The sequence below is a fragment of the Branchiostoma belcheri genome, unplaced genomic scaffold, assembly GCF_001625305.1.
Source record: "Branchiostoma belcheri isolate BF01 breed outbred unplaced genomic scaffold, Haploidv18h27 scaffold3, whole genome shotgun sequence".
In the NCBI taxonomy this organism is placed as follows: domain Eukaryota; kingdom Metazoa; phylum Chordata; class Leptocardii; order Amphioxiformes; family Branchiostomatidae; genus Branchiostoma; species Branchiostoma belcheri.
Window position 1 is genome coordinate 8,076,397 of NW_017803909.1, and position 18,557 is coordinate 8,094,953.

The window sequence follows — 18,557 nt, forward strand, 5'->3', positions numbered from 1 at the left end:
CTTATAGTATGAGGATTATTGAGTTTCATGAGGAATGTGAATTTTTTTCTATCTAAAAATCTTAAACTAGGGAAATAATCTTGTATACCAGAATCTTTCATTATTATATAAAGTACAGTCCACAATCAAATGACTCTCGTCTTCAATCTCATTTAGGTTACAGTAATGACAAATTCGTTGTTGCAGAGGAATGTGGTTGTGTCTACCCTTTTCAACAAGAAGTTTGTGTGAGCTAATCCGAAGTTATTACATGGTTTAAGTCTGAACATAATCAGGAAATACCACCTATATGCAGTTTTGTGCAGGTAAAATTGAAGCTGTGCAGGTATACATGTAACTAACCTGTGCTGGGCATATACTGTGTTTATATGGGTTTGTGTAGATTTTAATTTGTGTATTGACTTACCACAGGCATTTAGACTGATGTATAAAAGACATAATGGCAATGCTTCCTGAACAATTTTGGCGTGATCCATACTACACACTCACTCACTCCACATTGTTTTTGTTTTTTTTAAGGTAAGCCAAGTGGAGCAAGACAGAAAGCAAGACAACAAAATCCTGTAAATCCAAAGAAAACCTGTCTGATCAGGCATTTTGATACCGGTAAGTCAGTAAGCCTGGTTAGATTAGAATTTATATCTACAAAATCCCTCAACAAACAATAGAAAGTTCTACAATGGTTCTGGCAAACTTGCACACATGTCAACAGTTCTAGCATACTCACAAATGAACCAAGTATATAACCTAAGGCCACAGCAAGTAAATTTTATGGATGACATCCTCCGCAGAGTCCAAATCTAATGCGAGCCGGCAAAAAAAAATGAGGCGGGCCCAAAAAAAACAAGGTTGCTACATTTTAAAATTTTGACTCAATCATTGTACAAATGGTTTTTATTCAGTGGGAGCATCACATATACACGGCCAGCATCACATATCACTGCATCAAAGTAAGAAACAAAACATTAAATCAGAGCCTTTTCTTGTTTCCTCTCTTCATAGTTATCTGCCATCCTTCCGGCAATGGCAACAGACATTTTTGCCCATTTTCGGCATGTTGGGCACTGTCAGAAGGCAACAAAATTTCTTGTATTTGTTTTTTCAAAAATTACTTGCTGTGGCCTAATGTGAATGCACATGTAGAACTCTGGAAATCTGTAACTTGAGTTCTATGTTACAACAAGTAGTTTATAGGTCATAAATCAGATCTAACAGCAGGACATGTAGGAATTTTACACTTGACAAGTGTTCCGTGACCTTGTGCGATGTAACCGCGGGTTGATTGACTGTTCATGTTTACACAGGGGGTTAATCAGACAGCTCAATTTTACGACTCTTTTGTCTGGCGACCTGCTATCACAAATTGTACACTCATAAACTACTCCTGTACTACCTGGGGGCTGTGGTATTTCCTTGAGGGCATGTTGGAAAGAGAGCCAAGGTGCTGGCCTGTGCAGGCCATGCAAACAGTCTAGTATCAACACACAACACCCATATGAGGACATTATAAATTTGGCATGCAGACTGAAAGAACTGCTAAACAACTTCTAAGTAGAGGTAACATCACTGCTCACGAAATACTGAAGATCAATTTTCACTTTGTTATGATTTGTCCCACCTATAGAAATGAAAGAGATGCATTGTTACAGACTATTACCACTAAGACAAAGTTCACTCTATCTGGTACACAGTACGAAACATTACATAAATTATTGTAATGTCAACTACCATATCTGCTTCCGTAGGCCAATTTCTGTACACTTTAGTTCATAAGCGAGACCATAGCATCAGAGTACAAACAGTTAGGAAACCATGCATTTGTTTATTATTCCGCATTTTAAGGGTGGTAAAAATTCAAATCATCAGCACAGCAAATGGAGCTCAATGGGTGCCACCCCTATGCTTTGCAATAGAGTGGAACGGGACTTTTTTTTTAAGCACAGCAAACAAAAATTCACCTGCATACTCAGAACATGGACCAGTGCATGCAATGTTCTGGTAGACATCAGAAATACCTGCACGGCTCCACTTTCAGTGAGTTTCACCTGCACTAACCTGTATATGCAGGTAGTAGTATATCAAGCCTAGCACATCGGCAGAATGTACTACACCTGCGCGAGTTCTGCAAAGGCACAGTACGTTCTGCTGGCTACTATCAAGCCCTGGCTATGACGCATGTGAAACCTGTTCAATCTGCTGTACTGACTGCCTTCTCCCAACAAACTGGGTCACAACAGATACTGATCTGGAATATTTTCTCCTCTGTATCATATGAAACTAAACAGGCCCCTCTGGAATACACAGTCCCTCTTTATCCTCCTAGATTGGATTGGGTTTCTCAGAGCCATTAGTCATATCTTCAAATTCTCAGCCACCATATATAACATATTATGGATAACTGAAAACAAAATTATGTAAAGAAATCCAGAGTAGAAATCAGTGACGACTATAGTTCATGTTGATACTGTAATGTTAAAGTTTAAAAGACAGATATCTCCAAAATTTATCATGTATTACATATCCCTAAAACTCAATGCAATAAACTACTATATCGCAGAAAAACAAAATTGCAGATGATTCAGAGAAGCATCATTTTGATCCTCACAGTTGATATAAAACATGCGATTTTAGTATTTGTCTCCATGTATATATCTGTGACACATACAGACCAAACAGCCTTCTCTGCTACATAGAACTGAATAAGGAATTTATAGTACAACTAGAAAGGTAACATTTGCATAGCAAATGCATAATGTTTACCTTCGCATATGGTCTGCTCTGTAAACTAAAACACATTCATATATATGGTCAGACAGGAGTTTAAATCCCTCCTGCTATAAAATTGCAACATGATGTAACCCAACACTGTTACCAGGGTGACAGACGTCTGGTTCAGGCCATTGACCTTTTTGGTTTTGAGAAGAAGGGGAAGAAGAGGAAACTGAGCAAAAACAATATGTTTTCCTTCGGTAAACATAATAAAATTCCATCCCAACTGTTGAGCTCCTGGAGTATGGCCTTGTGTTCTGTCTACCATGAAAAAGACTTACAGTGAAGTCAGCAGCAGGTCTAATAGCAAGGCTAAAGGGCAACACGATTGGCAGGTTGGTTTGAAAACTTTCTCTGCTGTTTTTGATTGAATGATAATACAAATTACAAACAACATTAACAAGTAAGGTGTTTGAAAAAACACATTGGTTTTGATTGAATGATAATACAAATTACAAACAACATTAACAAGAAAGGTGTTAAATGAAAAAACACATTGGCGCCATCCTGAATTGAAGTGATTACATAATCATTGTTATGCAATAACTGCATAATGAACTGTGACAAAGACATACCGGAGTCCCTAATAAAAGATGTAATTGAATAACACTACTGCACCACCTTGTTATGATCTTAACACCATCATTTCAAATTCAAATTTAGGTAAATTTTCTTCAAAATCTGCTTGTCTTTGGGCGAGTCCCAAAATCTCTAGACCAACAGCACCAAATCCTGTAATTCCTGATTTTTTTCACTGTACTGTTATGTTCAATGTTTTTACTGTCACTGATGTACTGTGAACTTATCATTGCAGTTAACAAATTAATCCTTGACTTTCTTTTTCCTCCACCTGACAGTGGGGATGGGGTTTTGTGCGCGTGAAAAATTTGCGCGCGCGTGAAAAATCTGCGCGTGAAAATATGCAAATTAGGTGATTCCCAGAGGGTCTTGGACATTTTACATTTATTCGGAAATCTTAATTCTATCTTTATCTTCCACGCGCAAATTTTAACCTTTTTTGCGCGTGAAAACTTCACATTTGAACAAGTCCCTTGGGATTTGCACATCCATCCTTAATTTCCCATTTTCAATAGTAATTTTCAAATGTTGAGTTTTCACGCGCAAAAAAGTTTGAAATTTGCGCGTGAAAGAATATGCTTGAGAAAAAAGATGAAATTAAGCTTACAGAATGGAAAAAGCCTCAAGTTGTTACATTTTATGGTATAAAACTTTGCACTTGTAACTTTTCCTTGAATTTTTGATATATTTAAAGATCTTTCAATGTTCAGGTCTCATGTGAGGATATGCAAATTCAACTATTCCCAAGAGATATGCAAATTAAGCTATTCCCTAGGGAAGGGACCATCAAATCAGGAAATGTTTTTAAAAATCAAGAAAATCATGTCACGGGACACACTTATCTGCCTACACATGGTATTTACTTGAACTTGTTGAAGCGAGAACTTGCATTTCATAAACTCTAGTATCATGTCACATTGCCCAGTCACTTTCCACTAAAATCCAGGAAGAATCTTCATTGGTATAGAAATAATCTTCACTTGGATACAATTTACTTAGTATACAACAAGCATACAGCAATTTGATGAATGTGTTGAATTCATTAACCATACATGTACTTGACAATGAATGTACCAAAAGAAATTTCATTTAATTGAAATTATTATGTCATCTACAATGTAGGGCAGGTATGATGGTGGACAATGGGTTAAGCATTATTCCATGGAAATATGATGTCAGGATTTCTATGACTGTGTTCTAGCCAAATTTTCCCAGTCATCACTGACAAAAATTTTGCCCACTCCATCTTTGAGTCAGCCTACTTTGAGTGGAGTGGGCAAAATGAAGATGAAACTCTTGTGTAATTTTGCACCAAACGAGATAGTCTACCAGCAACATTTGTCCCTCAAAATGCACAAACTAGCATTTCAAGCAGCCAAGATTTTAAAAATCATTCAGCACACTACAATGATGATATTTATGTGGACAAGAAAAAATTTCAGACTGGCCCCTTTTCATGCTGGGAGGAATGCAAAAATTTCATGGGGGATTATGGCCATATGGAATTTTGCACTGGCTTGGGAAGAATCTAGTAATTTGAGTAGTTAGTGGAACTAATGTCATCCAGAAAGGTTACAAGACAAGTCTAGAGCCAGTAGACCCTTTTCAATCTTCAACCAAAATACTAGCCTGGATGCCAGACCCAAAGCACACTGGACGCAAAATTGCTCACTGAGATATTTTGTGTCCAGTGTGCTTTGGGTCTGGCATCCAGGCTACCAAAATACAAATAATCAGTCACTATTTTGCTCTTTCAAAAATGTGTAACCAGCCATCGAAGTAAGAGAGAAGCTAGAGCTTTGATTATAGCTGTTCATTATACCATAAAATCAACTACCCTGTAACTACTCTGTAACTTTGTAAGGTTGAACCACTCAGACTGGGAAGGATCTAGCCGTTTTAAAATTTCCATGGGCAGCCAATTGCAAGAGCCCTTCCCAGAGTGGATATAAAGATTTTTGTCCCTTATGAAACCTGGTACGGATATAAAGTTTTTTTTGTGTACAAATTTTTGTCCCTTATTGACACTCCCGGTGTGGATATGTATACATATTTTGTGTTTATTGATTTCTACTGTCTCAGACTGATGTGTGAATTCCCGAGCCTCTTGAGCGCACCTTCCCATAATGTATGCAGCCAAACTTTGCCACTCTGTAGTAGATGGGGAACTTTTTTCCGGCAACTTATTATGTTTTCATTTTCAACTGTTTGCTTGTCACTTACTGAGCTTGATGTGGGTGGTTTCTGAAACTCCTCCAGCGCTGCCTGAATTCTGTCCATGTTGAAAATTTGTCCCCAAACTTCAGGCACGTGACGGGGCAGCCATGTCAGCTTTGGCGGGAGAGATGAATATTAGCGGGAATCCCTGTCGTGTGCTCTGATTGAGTGTTGTTCTGGTCGCAGGTCAAAAGTATAGGTCAAAAGCCGGTGTTTTCGAATTTCGGGGGGGGGGGTGATTTCCGTGTTTTTTGTGATTGTCAGCCTTTTTGACATCCACTGAATTAAACTTGAGTCCCAAGATTTAAACTTGAAGTCCCTGAAGCCCCAGGAAACACACACCAAAACCCAAGTTTTGGGCCTGCCACGGTGGCTAGTATTCAGGAGTGGATTATACAAAATTTTTGTCCCTTTATAATTGATTGATTGATTATATCCACACTGGGAGTGTCAATAGCCACGGCGTTATAAAATTTGACAAGCCTCTCCTCATCTCTTAGCTACAATGATTTCAAAATATGTGATTTTCAATAGCTGATAGACAACAGTCAGACATTTTGAGTTACTTTCACCAGACTTGAGGAAGGATCTACTGATATACAATATAGATATATATTCCTATGATATATAGTATTATATAATTATTATATAATTTTTGTTATACTTTTATCTGCAAAATCTGTTTTGTCCCACTTTGAGTCTTGCCAATGTCTAATAATTTTTGAGTCCCAAGTCTGACTGTACATGTGTTATTGTTGTCCTTGTTTAATATCTGGCTAGATGCAGTCTCTTGGTGCTGGTTTAAACTTGGTTCAGTTCAACTTGTCTCTCTTCAGGAGAGCTCTTGACTGAGGTACAAATTATAATCTGCTTGTTCTGGCTCCTCTCTACAGGTCATGAGGGGGACACTCCCTTTGGGTTAGCTACCGTGAAATTTTTGTGTTGCAACTTAATTAGTCCCATGCATGTTGTCTTGTGAACTGCATATAACATTGTGTGGATCATCTCTGGCTGTCCATCGGCTCCGATACAGGGCTCAAAATACTTTTTTCTGCATATGTTACCTGCACTGGTGCAGGTTACTTACATTGAAAATTACATCCACCAGACAATTTAGCTACACTATTCAAACTTTTGAGAAGTATATATGAATCACACTAAAACTGTTCAAAAACCATTGCTATTTTTTCTTTTATACTCCTGGGTCCATATGTTAAAACAGTCAATGCAGCAAATAAAAATCCACATTGTATCTATATAAACAGTACAATGCATGGGCAAGTACAGGTTGGGTGCCAGCTACATCAGAACAGACAGAAATACTTGTACAGCCTCATTTTTAAATGCACCATGGTGAATAATGCACCCAATATTTTTGAGCTCTGATCATGATGTGTAACAGTTATTTGTAAGAAATCAAATCCATCAAAAGATCTTGTTCATCCCTCTGTCTTTGTTGAACTACCTGAGAACAGTGATTACACACCTATGTTCCGAAATCTCTATGTTCCGAAAGCACTTATAATGTTAAATGACACAAGTATCAACCTACCCGAAGGCTATTACTAGATACAAGATGTATATAATATTGATTACAGACATACTAGTAACTACTAATAATATTACGAAGAAGTGCGGAATAAGTGCGTTCAATCCCCATGCAGCTACATTTCCGGTACTCGTCGCGCTGTGGCCGGTGACGTCGGTGATCCAAATCAAACGGTCACCATGAAAAATTATGCAGTATTTATTAGTATTAACCTTTAATACATGCTATATACCTTATTCTAGCACTCATTTGCTTGGGTCGGTTGGAAAATCTCGAACCAGACTCCAAAATGCCAGCTGCCAAATGCACTCCAGCCTGAACACGCGCCATTTCTAAACCGCATCTAACGTAAACTATAATAATTTTTGGCATGTTCCCGTTTTGGTGAATCTATCGACAACCCAAATAATTGTATATTCATGTTAATATATAATATAGATGTCAATATAGATATTGCATATCTTGTTCATTGTTCAGGTGTATCTTTTCCATGTCCTCGTAATTGTCCTCGTAATTCAGTGCTTGCTGATGCTATCAACCCGACGCGGGGTCATCTGGAAAAACGCAAATTATATGCGAGCTTACTAAAAAGAGCATAATTTTAAATGAAAGACCCGTATTTATGGAGTTCGGAACATAGAGATTTCGGAACATAGAGATTTCGGAACATAGGTTAGTCACCGAGAACAGTCAATATTTAGATGCATCAGTGTTTAGCTCAGCCTCAGACAAATGCTATTAATTTTTTTTAATTGTAATCTAAAACATGACTGTACTCTTTGTTCAGCATGCTTTCACCTCAAAAACTGTCCATGTCAAGTTCCATAAGAGGGAAACAAATTTTGTGGAAGCCATACCCCCCCCTCCTTTTTTGATTTGAATGTTAAAACCTAAACACACCAACAAGACTTCCTGGTATTAGTAAAGGAATGTGTAAACCCATCCATGTAGTCAAACTTGCAAGGCAGCAAATTTCAATGGATTCTTTTCCCCTCCCCCTCAAAATTTCGAAAGGGTGCCCCCTTCTAATAATCCTTTCCAGAGATGGTGGTAGGTTTTAAGTTTCTTTGCTCACAATGTTGAAGACTAAGCATTACAGGAAGTCAGCAGATACAGGGAAACCAGCTAGAGATATGGTCAGTGGTATAACTTGCCTGTGCTTGAAAATTATAGCCTGGGTGCCAAACCCATAGCACACTGAACACAAAGTATCTCACAGTGAGCCTCACTGAGATACGTTGTGTTCAGTGTGCTACGGATTTGGCACCCAGGCTAAAAAATTACCACCAAGCCAACCAAAGGTTTGGTACGGTACTACCTAGGCTATAGTTTACTAGATAGGTTGTCGGGTCTCTTTTGCCTTTTTGGTGAAATTTCAAATGAGTTAATGACCCTAAGAAAAGTCAGTCACATCAGGATGAGGTGGTCACCTGACCAGGTTTCAAACAACTTTCCCTCACACAGTCACTTCTGACAAATACTGTGAACCAGGAGTATGAAGGGTCATCTACAGGGCACTTTTGTAACATGTAAGTGATACAGCGTGAAATCTAAATCTGCTGATACTGTTCATACCTGGTATACATTAATAAACATACACAATCAGGCTGTCCCTAGACTTGTCTTCCAACAAAATCAAATTGCAGTCATTAAGATAATTTTCTTTATTTGTACCCACATTTTATTAGTGGTTCTATAGTTATGGCAGGTACTGGTACTAGTACAGATGCCTGCCCTGACTTGCCCTGAGAGTTTCAGGTCACTGGAGTAAACTGATACATCTTCCATGAAATCTCAATTTGCTGAAACAACACACAGAGCAATGGAGACTGTTTTTGTAAAGTCTTGTAAGATTTCTTTAGCTTGGTACTTGCTACATATAAGAGTAAATTGAAGCTATGTATTTTTGGGGATCTGAGATCATGCTGAATTTGACTGACACAAAGACAAGACTACATGTAACAGATCTATAAACTGTAGACGAAGATATTCCACCAAAGGTATCTCAAAATATTTACTTCGAAATTAGGTCAAGCAGTATCAACCATCTGCCAGTGTCTGGATCATCATAGTACAGTAATCTATAAAAAAAATCTCCAGCATTTCTTGACCATAGAGTTGTCAAATGTACAACTGAAGTACAATGTTTGTAACTGAGATGAGAATTAGTGTCCTGTGGCACAGTGAGTGTGACCTACAGACATGAAAGTAAATGTAACTGGTTCAGTATTAATATAACTAACTTCAGTATTCATTTATTCTGAAGGATGGGTATATGATTATAAAGAGTTTCTTGGCTTCTCTTCACCATCATAAGAGAGGCTGAATTTGCAGCCAATTTGACACATACAGCTACCACATTCTGCCGGTGAACATATGCAAATCATAACTCCCAAGGGATTTAAAACTTTCTGCAGTTCAAAACTTTAGAGGTTAAAACAGATGATATGAAATTGAATAAAGCATCATAGTTATCTATCCTAGAGTACAGAACCTTTTTTCGACCAGCTTTGAGTGATTTTCAAATGTTCAGTTTTCACGCGCAAAAAAGGTTGAAATATGCGCGTGAAAGAATCTGCTTGAAAATATCTGAAATTTAAGAATTATATCTAATATCTATTGTCTCATCTTACAATACAAAACCTTATACTGGGAAAAATGCCTTCTGACAACTTTGAGAGTAGATTTCAAATGATTTGCAAAGTAACCTATTCCCAGGGGACCTACAGAACCAGTAGTTTTTAAGGCAAAGACCACAGCTAACTGATGGAAAATTATATCATGGGATCACTTTTTCCTGTCGTTAATTTTTGTACTATACATTTTCTGACATATTTCAGGAAATTAATTTTACACGCGCAAATTTTTCACGCGCAAATTTTTCACGCGCAGAAAACCCGTTCCCACGTTAATATATAATTCCGTGAACATATCCATTTTTTCAGACCGTGAAATTTTGCTACTGTGAACATAACGTGAATATACAGTAAACTGCTCCTGGGGACTTGTAAATGATAGTTTTAACTACTGGTATTCATTCGTGTGTCTCTGCGTACAAACAAATTATAACATGTACAAAAGTCCATGCAACCTACAATACTGACAAACAGGTTATAGCATTGAAGTTGCCATGCTGCCATTCTTGGCACACAGGCAATCTCCTGCAGCAAACCATCCATGGCAGGGTGGTACCCTGAAGGATAACACAGGATATGTGTTCGGAATGGAAACTACAGCTGGAAATAAGGACATTACCGGTACAAGGAAAGTATACAGGGCTGGAAATACTCTTTTTTTACCTCCATGAAAAATGGAGGTATTGTTTTTGGTGTGTCTGTCTGTGTGTTTGTGTTTCCGCGGCCAGCAGAACCTTTGGATAGATTGTAATGATATTTGGTATGTGGGTAGGTGTTGGGTAGGCAAAGGTCAAGGTCCATTTTGGGCCTTCTGGTGGCTGACCTTGGTACTGCAGCAGACCTTACAGTTTCAGTTTTTGTATCTTTTGTCCTGGACATGCCATGGTTTTGATTTGTGAGTGGCGGATAGCTTTTCCTGTCAGTAATAAGTGTAAAGCCCCCTAGCAGCTTGTTTTATCTGCAGGTAACAATGTTAGTAACTTCATACAAGTACCAGCCAGGATTTAAACTTTAGAAGTACAAATAGGTAAGGAATAATCCTTTGTTTGTATGCATGGACAACATGAACATTATTGGTAATACACAAGAACAAAACATTGGCAATCTAACTAAGCCTAAAGGTGAAAATGATGCAAGGTTGTTGCCCTGTATTACGCAACAGCTTTGGACCCTTTCCAGCTCACTTCTCACCACACCCAGTACAAAGAACATGTATCAATATTGAATGTCAAATTCTCCAGACTGGAAGATAAAAGCGATTGATAACAGGTAACTGTAACTAAATCCCTCCAGCTGTGACTGGCAAACCACAGGACATTCATCTTCATTTAGATTGATCAACTCAGCATCTTATAACATGCTGTCCATTAAAATATTCTCTTTCTGCTGTATCCTTCCGTAAGGCCACACCAATTTAATTTGTTGGTTCTCGGATTTTTCTGATTTGCAAAAAAAAATTTGGTTCTGAATCAACTAAAAAATGCTCATATTTTACCCCCAACAGTTGAGGAAAGTCCTTTTCTTCCTAGCTGTTAAAGTTTTTGGTTTGATAAAAAGTTCAACATTCATTGTTGAAATATTAACCCAGCCTTTTGTGTTGACTTCATGGCTCTTATCGTAGCATTTGGGGCTATGATAGGATGCCTAGACCTGTTTTTTTTTTTTTTCATCCTGTCACTTCATATTTTTTCATGAAAAAATCTGAGAAACAACAAATTAAATTGGAGTGGCCTAACATAATTTCGCAGCAGGGGGAAAAGGGGGATTTGTAGCATTTGAATGCCTAACACATCATGTTTTGTCCTACTGGGTGCAAACATCACGCCCAAGTTGCAAAGGAACTAACAACATGCCGGATTACACATGTATACTGTTGGCAGTGAGGTGCAGCAAGGTCAGCACAAATTGAATCTCTTTGTTCTCTTGTCCCATGTACTTGAACAGGAGGAGATTGTCATACTGTAAATCGTGAAACTTTCACAGTGGTCTTATTTGGCGGAAAGTGGGAAAGGTAGGTTTTCAAAGCGTGGATGAAGGTTAGACATCCAGGTAATAAGATACGACAAAAAGCAGTTACTTATTGAAAGCAACTGGATATGATTTTGGAAATGGTCAGACGTTTCAGCTAGCATCCACTAGCTTTCGTCAGTGACTGTGAGACCAGGGAAGAAATGCATCTTTATAAGCACAAACTATTGATTTTCAGAGAGTTTTAAATTCGTGGTTGACACAATTTGGTATAAATGAAATTGTCAACATCTTTCTACTTCCTTGTATAAAAAGGAGGAATCAAAAGCAATTTAATATTTCCTGGTAGCAGCAACCTTGTCATGTTTTTACATTGTTTCACATGTACCAGAAAATTGATGATGTACACTTTGTGTTTCTACTCTTTAGGCCACACCAATTTAATGTGTTGGTTCTCAGATTTTTTCAGAAAAAATATAAAGCGACAGGTCGAAAAAAAAACAGGTCTAGGCATCCTATTATAGCCACAAATGGTACGAAATGAGACATGAACTTATTTCTTTGCAAATCAGAAAACAATAAAGAGGCGAATCCGAGAACCAACAAATTAAATTGGTATGGCCTTAGTATGCCTCTCTTTTCTAAAAATTGCATTCCATACATCCTTCTTATGCTTGGAAAACCTTTCATTAGTTAGTAAATGGCAGCCTGGACAAGGGAAGGTCATAAAGAAAAATGATAATTTAATCTTCTCGTTGTTGCCTACGAGAAGGTTAGAGAAAATGCCTGCTCTGGTCAAAAGGTCACGGTGCATGTAGACTGACCTTGAAAATTGCCAGGAGCGGTTAGAATCTACCCCTGGGCGAACGTAAAACTTTTTCCCTCTTTTGGCATGGTCAAATGAAAATGATTCAGCTACAAATCCTGCTATTGTCAATTCACGTAAAAGGGTTACATAGAATATCTCCTTCAATACTGTTGGAACGTGCCACTATAGTGTGTCTTTTGGCCACCCCAATTTAAATTGTTGGTTCTAGGATTGGAAAAATTTAAGTTTACATTGAAGACCAACATCATTGAACATGACAGCACAATCTGAGTGGAAAGCCTGTACGAAGGCTACAGCTTCATGGGGAAAAAAATTTATAATCTTGGGATTTTCTTACACACAACAAGGGATTCTTCCTACCTTGCTCACATTTCACATGTCTATAACTTAGTATAAGTTACCTTCCTCAGAGCTGAATATAGTCCAAGGCAAGTATTTCTCCCAAGCATGTTTTCCTATTATATTCTGTATGTAATTTGCCACATACATATTATATTCTGTGTACGTAAGATGAAGTTATCCATACATGTATTTAACTTTGTTAGACCTTTAGTTGTAGAAGACCATACAAAAGTCCCTGTACTTTTTGTTGTGTCAATAAAGAATCTCTCCTATTGGCTGGAATTTTTACTAAACATGTCTGACAACCGAGATAATAAATTGGTATGGCCCAACTGTGGGTATGGTTTTGGATGCAGCTGAATTTCTACATGACAAAGATTGCAGCAGACAGCGGTATCAGTCATGTTAGTTGTAATGGCATACCGCCACATCCATTCCACATGCCCCCAGGCACCTGTCAGCTGGGGGGCACCAGTGCCAGGGGTAAAGCATGGGCCATTCTTCTGTGACCAACCACGCCCTGCCTTGGATACTGTACATTCATGCACTTTCGAGGTGGCTGTATTTCGCTATAGGAGGGAAAGGAAGGCAGTGTTCTTGACTGGCCTTTTTAGCATAGGGGCCCCCTATGCTATAATTTTGACCCCTATGCTATAATTTTGACCCCTATGCTAAGTTTCAACCGGCACTGTGAGGGAGAACCTTCGTAAATCTTGCAAAAAATGAAAATATAACTTTAGAATGAAGCTATAGCAAAGGGAAAACCTTAACTTCACAAAATCTGTTCCACATTAAACAAGAAAATGTCTAAGGGGGCGATTTGCACCACGAAAGTTGCTCTTCTGTACCTGACCCCTATGCTATGAAAAAATCCTGGATAGAACACTGGAAGGGTTTCGCAGTGTTCTAAATTCGCAGTTGAAATAATTCTGTAATATAGGAGGTCATACAAGGGAGACATATTTCACAGTTTCATGAATTTCAAAATATGCTCTTTTTTTATCTTCCCTTACAATCCGTTATCTTCCATGAATTAACCCTGTAACTTGCCAGGACGACCCTAGCCTTAGGCCACACCAATTTAATTTGTTGGTTCTCGGATTCGCCTCTTCATTTTTTTCCTGATTTGCAAAAAAAAAAAATTCTGGTTCTGAATCAACTCAATAATGCTCATATTTTGCCCCCAACAGTTGAGGAAAGTCCTTTTCTTCCTACTTGTGACAGTTTTTCCATCTATCAATGCAGTGGTTTTATTAAATGTTCAAGATTCATTGTTTAAACATTGACCCTGCCTTTTGTGTTGACTTCATTTGGGGCTATATGGATGCCTAGACCTGTTTTTATTTTATTTTTTCGTCCTGTCGCTTCATATCTTTCATGAAAACATCCGAGAACCAAGAAATTAAATTGGTGTGGCCTTACCTCAGATGACTTGTGTGATGTTGTCCACACACCATAAGTCAGGATCTCAGTGAGGGGCTCGGAAGATAATAATCCACAGTCCGAGACTTTACGGGATTAAACTCCAAAGCTTGGGTTGATCATGATTTGTTTGGGGTCACGATGGCTCCTCCCGCTTATTGGGCCATCAATTTCTGCTGACATTGAACTTATCTGATTAACCTTCTCCATAGCATCTAGATAACCTTCTCAGTACACCTCTTTGAGGTGACAACAAATTTGTGTTCGCTATGTGATGGTAGGAGCTTAAATCCAGACATCATCCAGTTCAGAATTTACCCTAATAATACCTAATCACTGGTACAAGTCCTGGTTATGAGAAAGACAATAGGTGGTTTCTGAACGCCCAAAATCAAAGCTAAGGATACTTATAATATAATTATGGTGAAAACCTACATTTGACATCAAAATGCCCTTCCTTTTTTTCAATGGTGGATTGACAAAAAAAATCTTTTTTACAAATTGGCAAACTGTCAAGTTGTACGATTTACAGTACCCCCAAAACTTTTCACAAATTGGTAGATGTTAGATGCGTTAACCAATCTCTTCTCACCCACTTCTCACCCACTCGAAATTAAAGGTGGTCCAGTGGCCACTGGCCCCTAAAATTTAGGCTGGGACAACTAAAAAGACACTTTGGTACGTTTTTGGGACAATAGAAAAATAATGTCACACGTGTCCCAGCTTTTGGATCCCGAAAACTCCCCACCCCCCCGAAAAAATTTTTTCCTGAAATTTTATTGCAACTGGGAGTGAACATAAGCAAAATAAAGTTGACTTCAAGTTGAAGTCGTACAAAACTTCCCCCAAAACAAGTTGGGACAGTTCATCCTCACTTCGGGACAATTCAGATTTATTTTTGGGACAAGGCTGGGACAATAGGAAGAAAAGTTAATTTCAAGGCCTACCACTGTGTCTTCCACTCCTGACTGATATGACCTTGAACAGAGCTCTCCTGACTGTTGTTGTTGTAGCAGGAACCTGACACCTGTGCTTGAAGAACCACACAATATACAGACCACCTGTAGGTCCACTAACAGTAGATGTTGTTAGCCTTGTCAAGCCTTGTGGGCCAAACCAACAAAAGCTTTGTCTCCTTCAAAACATCACCAGTCAAACCTGTAGTGGTCACCACCTTGGCTATGGTGGCCACTATTTGGTGGTTCAGTAGATAATTTTTGCTATTGAACGATTGACCTGAATCCTGTGTATAGTGACCATGTATCAAGTGTGACCATTTTCTTCAAGTCCCTTGAGTCAAGGGACTTGAAGAAAATGGTCACACTCAAGGCTTGAGTGGTCACCATAGACTTGTTTGTATGGCAGGTGTGATTTCTCTGTAATTTGCAGGCTTTTTGACAGAAGTAGACGACATATGATTCAGATCGAACACTGAATTACCTACAATCATGGTCACAGCATGTCACAAATTTCAATTTTTCTGAGAGAGAATTAAAGTCAAATCACCAGAAATAGTAACCATTTACCTAACAGAATATGCTGTGCAATATGTGTGGCACTAAATATTTCTCTGGCAGTTGTACTTGCTGGTTTAAGCAAATGTCTCAACACAAGTACCATGTTAAGCTATGAAAACATGTGAAGTTTGGAGCATTCACAGTTTTGTTTATTTTGACAAAGAGCCAAAGTTTAGAAAGAGGTGTTCCAAATCAGTGTAGCCAGTATAACTAGGGTCAAATCTGGCAACGAATTCAACAGAATTTATCTGTTTTTAACCTAGTACATGTGAGGATACACTAAGTGATTAGGGGCATTTCTAGCACCTCCTTAGGAACCCCAGGGATAAAAGATTAAAACAAATCCCACATGATTACTAACTTTCACACCTTTACAATTAGGTGAGATAAACTACTATGTTGGGTAACCAGCAAGTCATTGTATTATTATTATACAGGAATATCTGTCTGACCAAAAAACAACAGTTTTGACAACTTTTGTTATGTAACTAACAGCAAAGAGGTCTTTTATTTTTTGTTTTCCTTTTCTCAGACACAAGACTTCGTAGACTAGACTTGATGATGGCAAAGGGCTGTGCCATGAACTTCAGAGGATTAATGTAAACCAGACGAGGCTCAAGTAGTTGTACCCAATTAGTGAACTGATAGACAACAGTGCCAGCGCAAGGTGGGCCAGATGCCACGCACAAGAGTCAATCTACATAACTCACACAGGCAACTCTGCTGAACTCTACTCTATGTAAATTGTAACACAAACTCTCACTATGCAAGGCTCTATGAAACCTCTTCACGGAAAGCCTAGTAGAAAGGCTGCTAAAAAAAGCATGATTTATCATTTAGTTTATTTATCACTCCTATTTTGCTTATCACTCCTACTTAGATTATTTATCACTCCTATTTTGACAGTTCACTGCTTGTCCTTGCATTCCTTTTTCTTCCACCTGAAAATCAGGGCTCTAGCCAGCTTGAAACTTTTTTTCTGTCTGCCCAAGTTTGTCATGGGATTTGGGGAGGGGAGCGCCATAGGCGTTCGCAATCTAGGGGGGTCCAGCGGCATATTTTGGACTTTCAAACCTTCAAAAACGCAATTTGCCGCATTTTGAGAGGCAAATCATGGTTTTGAGAGTGGTTGTCAGTGATCCTTTTCATATTTTTGCCCAAGATTTTTGTTGGTCGACAGACAAAATTTCCGTCAAATGCTACCATAAGTTCTGGTAATTGACGGAAAAACTGGTGCTGGCTAGAGCCTTGCATCGTCAAATAAATATTAATGTATGCCAGTATGGACTAATAGAATTGAAGAAAGGAACTCTGAAAAACACATTCAAAGGAACAGATATCTCAACAAGTTTAGGCTGCACCTTCAGGCCGCAATAAATAAGGCGTACTGAATCTAAGTGTTTATAAGCAAACATCGTAATGACCAATTGTTATACCTGCTTGCCAAGTGGCAGTGCTCAAAGAGAACGCCTAATCGAAAGGAGGCCTCCTCAACAAGGTTGATCATTCCCTAATAAGTTCCACATGTGGGTATGTGTGATATTTTGGTCTGGACAAGTGAGTCTGTCTGTTCCCTAAGCTAGTAAATTTACTGATTGATGGTGGGGTGATGATAGTTCAAGCAGCCCTGCAACAACTAGTGCTGCTAACTAGACATGATTTATCATTTTTATGTACATGAGGTAGTCGCCAAGCTTACACAGCAAGTCCTGGGTTTATCTAGGATGTATAAACTTACTTTAGGCCACACCAATTTAATTTGTTAGCTCTCAGATTCACCTCTTCATTTTTTTCTGATTTGCCAAAAAAAAAATTCTGGTTCTGAATCAACTAAAAAATGCTCATATTTTGCCCCCAACAGTTGAGGAAAGTCCTTTTATTCCATGTTGTTACAGTTTTTCCATCAATCAATGCAGTGGTTTGATTAAAAGTTCATAATTCATTTTTTTTAATTTTGATCAAGCCTTTTGTGTTGACTTCATGGCTCCTATTGAAGCATTTGGGGCTGTAATACTAATAGGATGCCTAGACCTGTTTTTTTTTCGCCCTGTTGCTTCATATTTTTTTCTGAGTAATCTGCGAACCAACAGATTAAATTGGTGTGGTTTTAGTACCAAATACCAATAGTATTGGTCAAATATTTTTTTAAAATTGCTAAATACAAAAAATATTTGTGAATAGAGTATACCCAACCCTGAAAAGAACAAGTCTCAAGTGTATTTTCTTCCACCAATGGATTAGTATTTACATGGAACTTAGGAGTAAACATGACAACATAGCCCGAGGGGTGAGTTTATACTATGGTACATACACCCAGTTATGGGGAGTAAGGTATAAATTTACCTCCAAGCCTTGATTGTTTTCATCTTGTTAGGCCACACCAATTTAATATGTTGTTTCTCAGATTTGCCCTGTCCATTTTTTTCTGACTTGCAAAAAAAATAAATAAAAAATTTTGGTTCTGAATCAACTGCAAAAGGCTCAATGAAAGAATGGTTGAAGAAAGTCCCTTTCTTCCTAGTTGTGTAAGTTTTTCAATCTAACAATGCAACTTCATTTCATTAAAAGTTCAAAATCTATAATTATAAACCAGCCTGGTATGTTGACCACATGGCTCATATCGTAACATTTCCAGCCTTGATAGCGTGCCTTGGCCTGTTTTTTTTTTCTAATTTTTATTTAGCCCTGTCGCTTCATATTTTTTCTGAAAAAATCTGAGAAACAACAAA

The 18,557-nt window shown here is 38.2% G+C and overlaps 1 protein-coding gene across 1 annotated transcript in view; it reads right to left on the reverse strand.

The window, feature by feature from the left end:
- LOC109473786 (PH domain leucine-rich repeat-containing protein phosphatase 2-like) overlaps positions 1–18,557 on the reverse strand; it is a 59,984-nt gene that overhangs the window by 25,914 nt on the left and 15,513 nt on the right. The gene's annotated exons all lie outside the window — the stretch shown is intronic.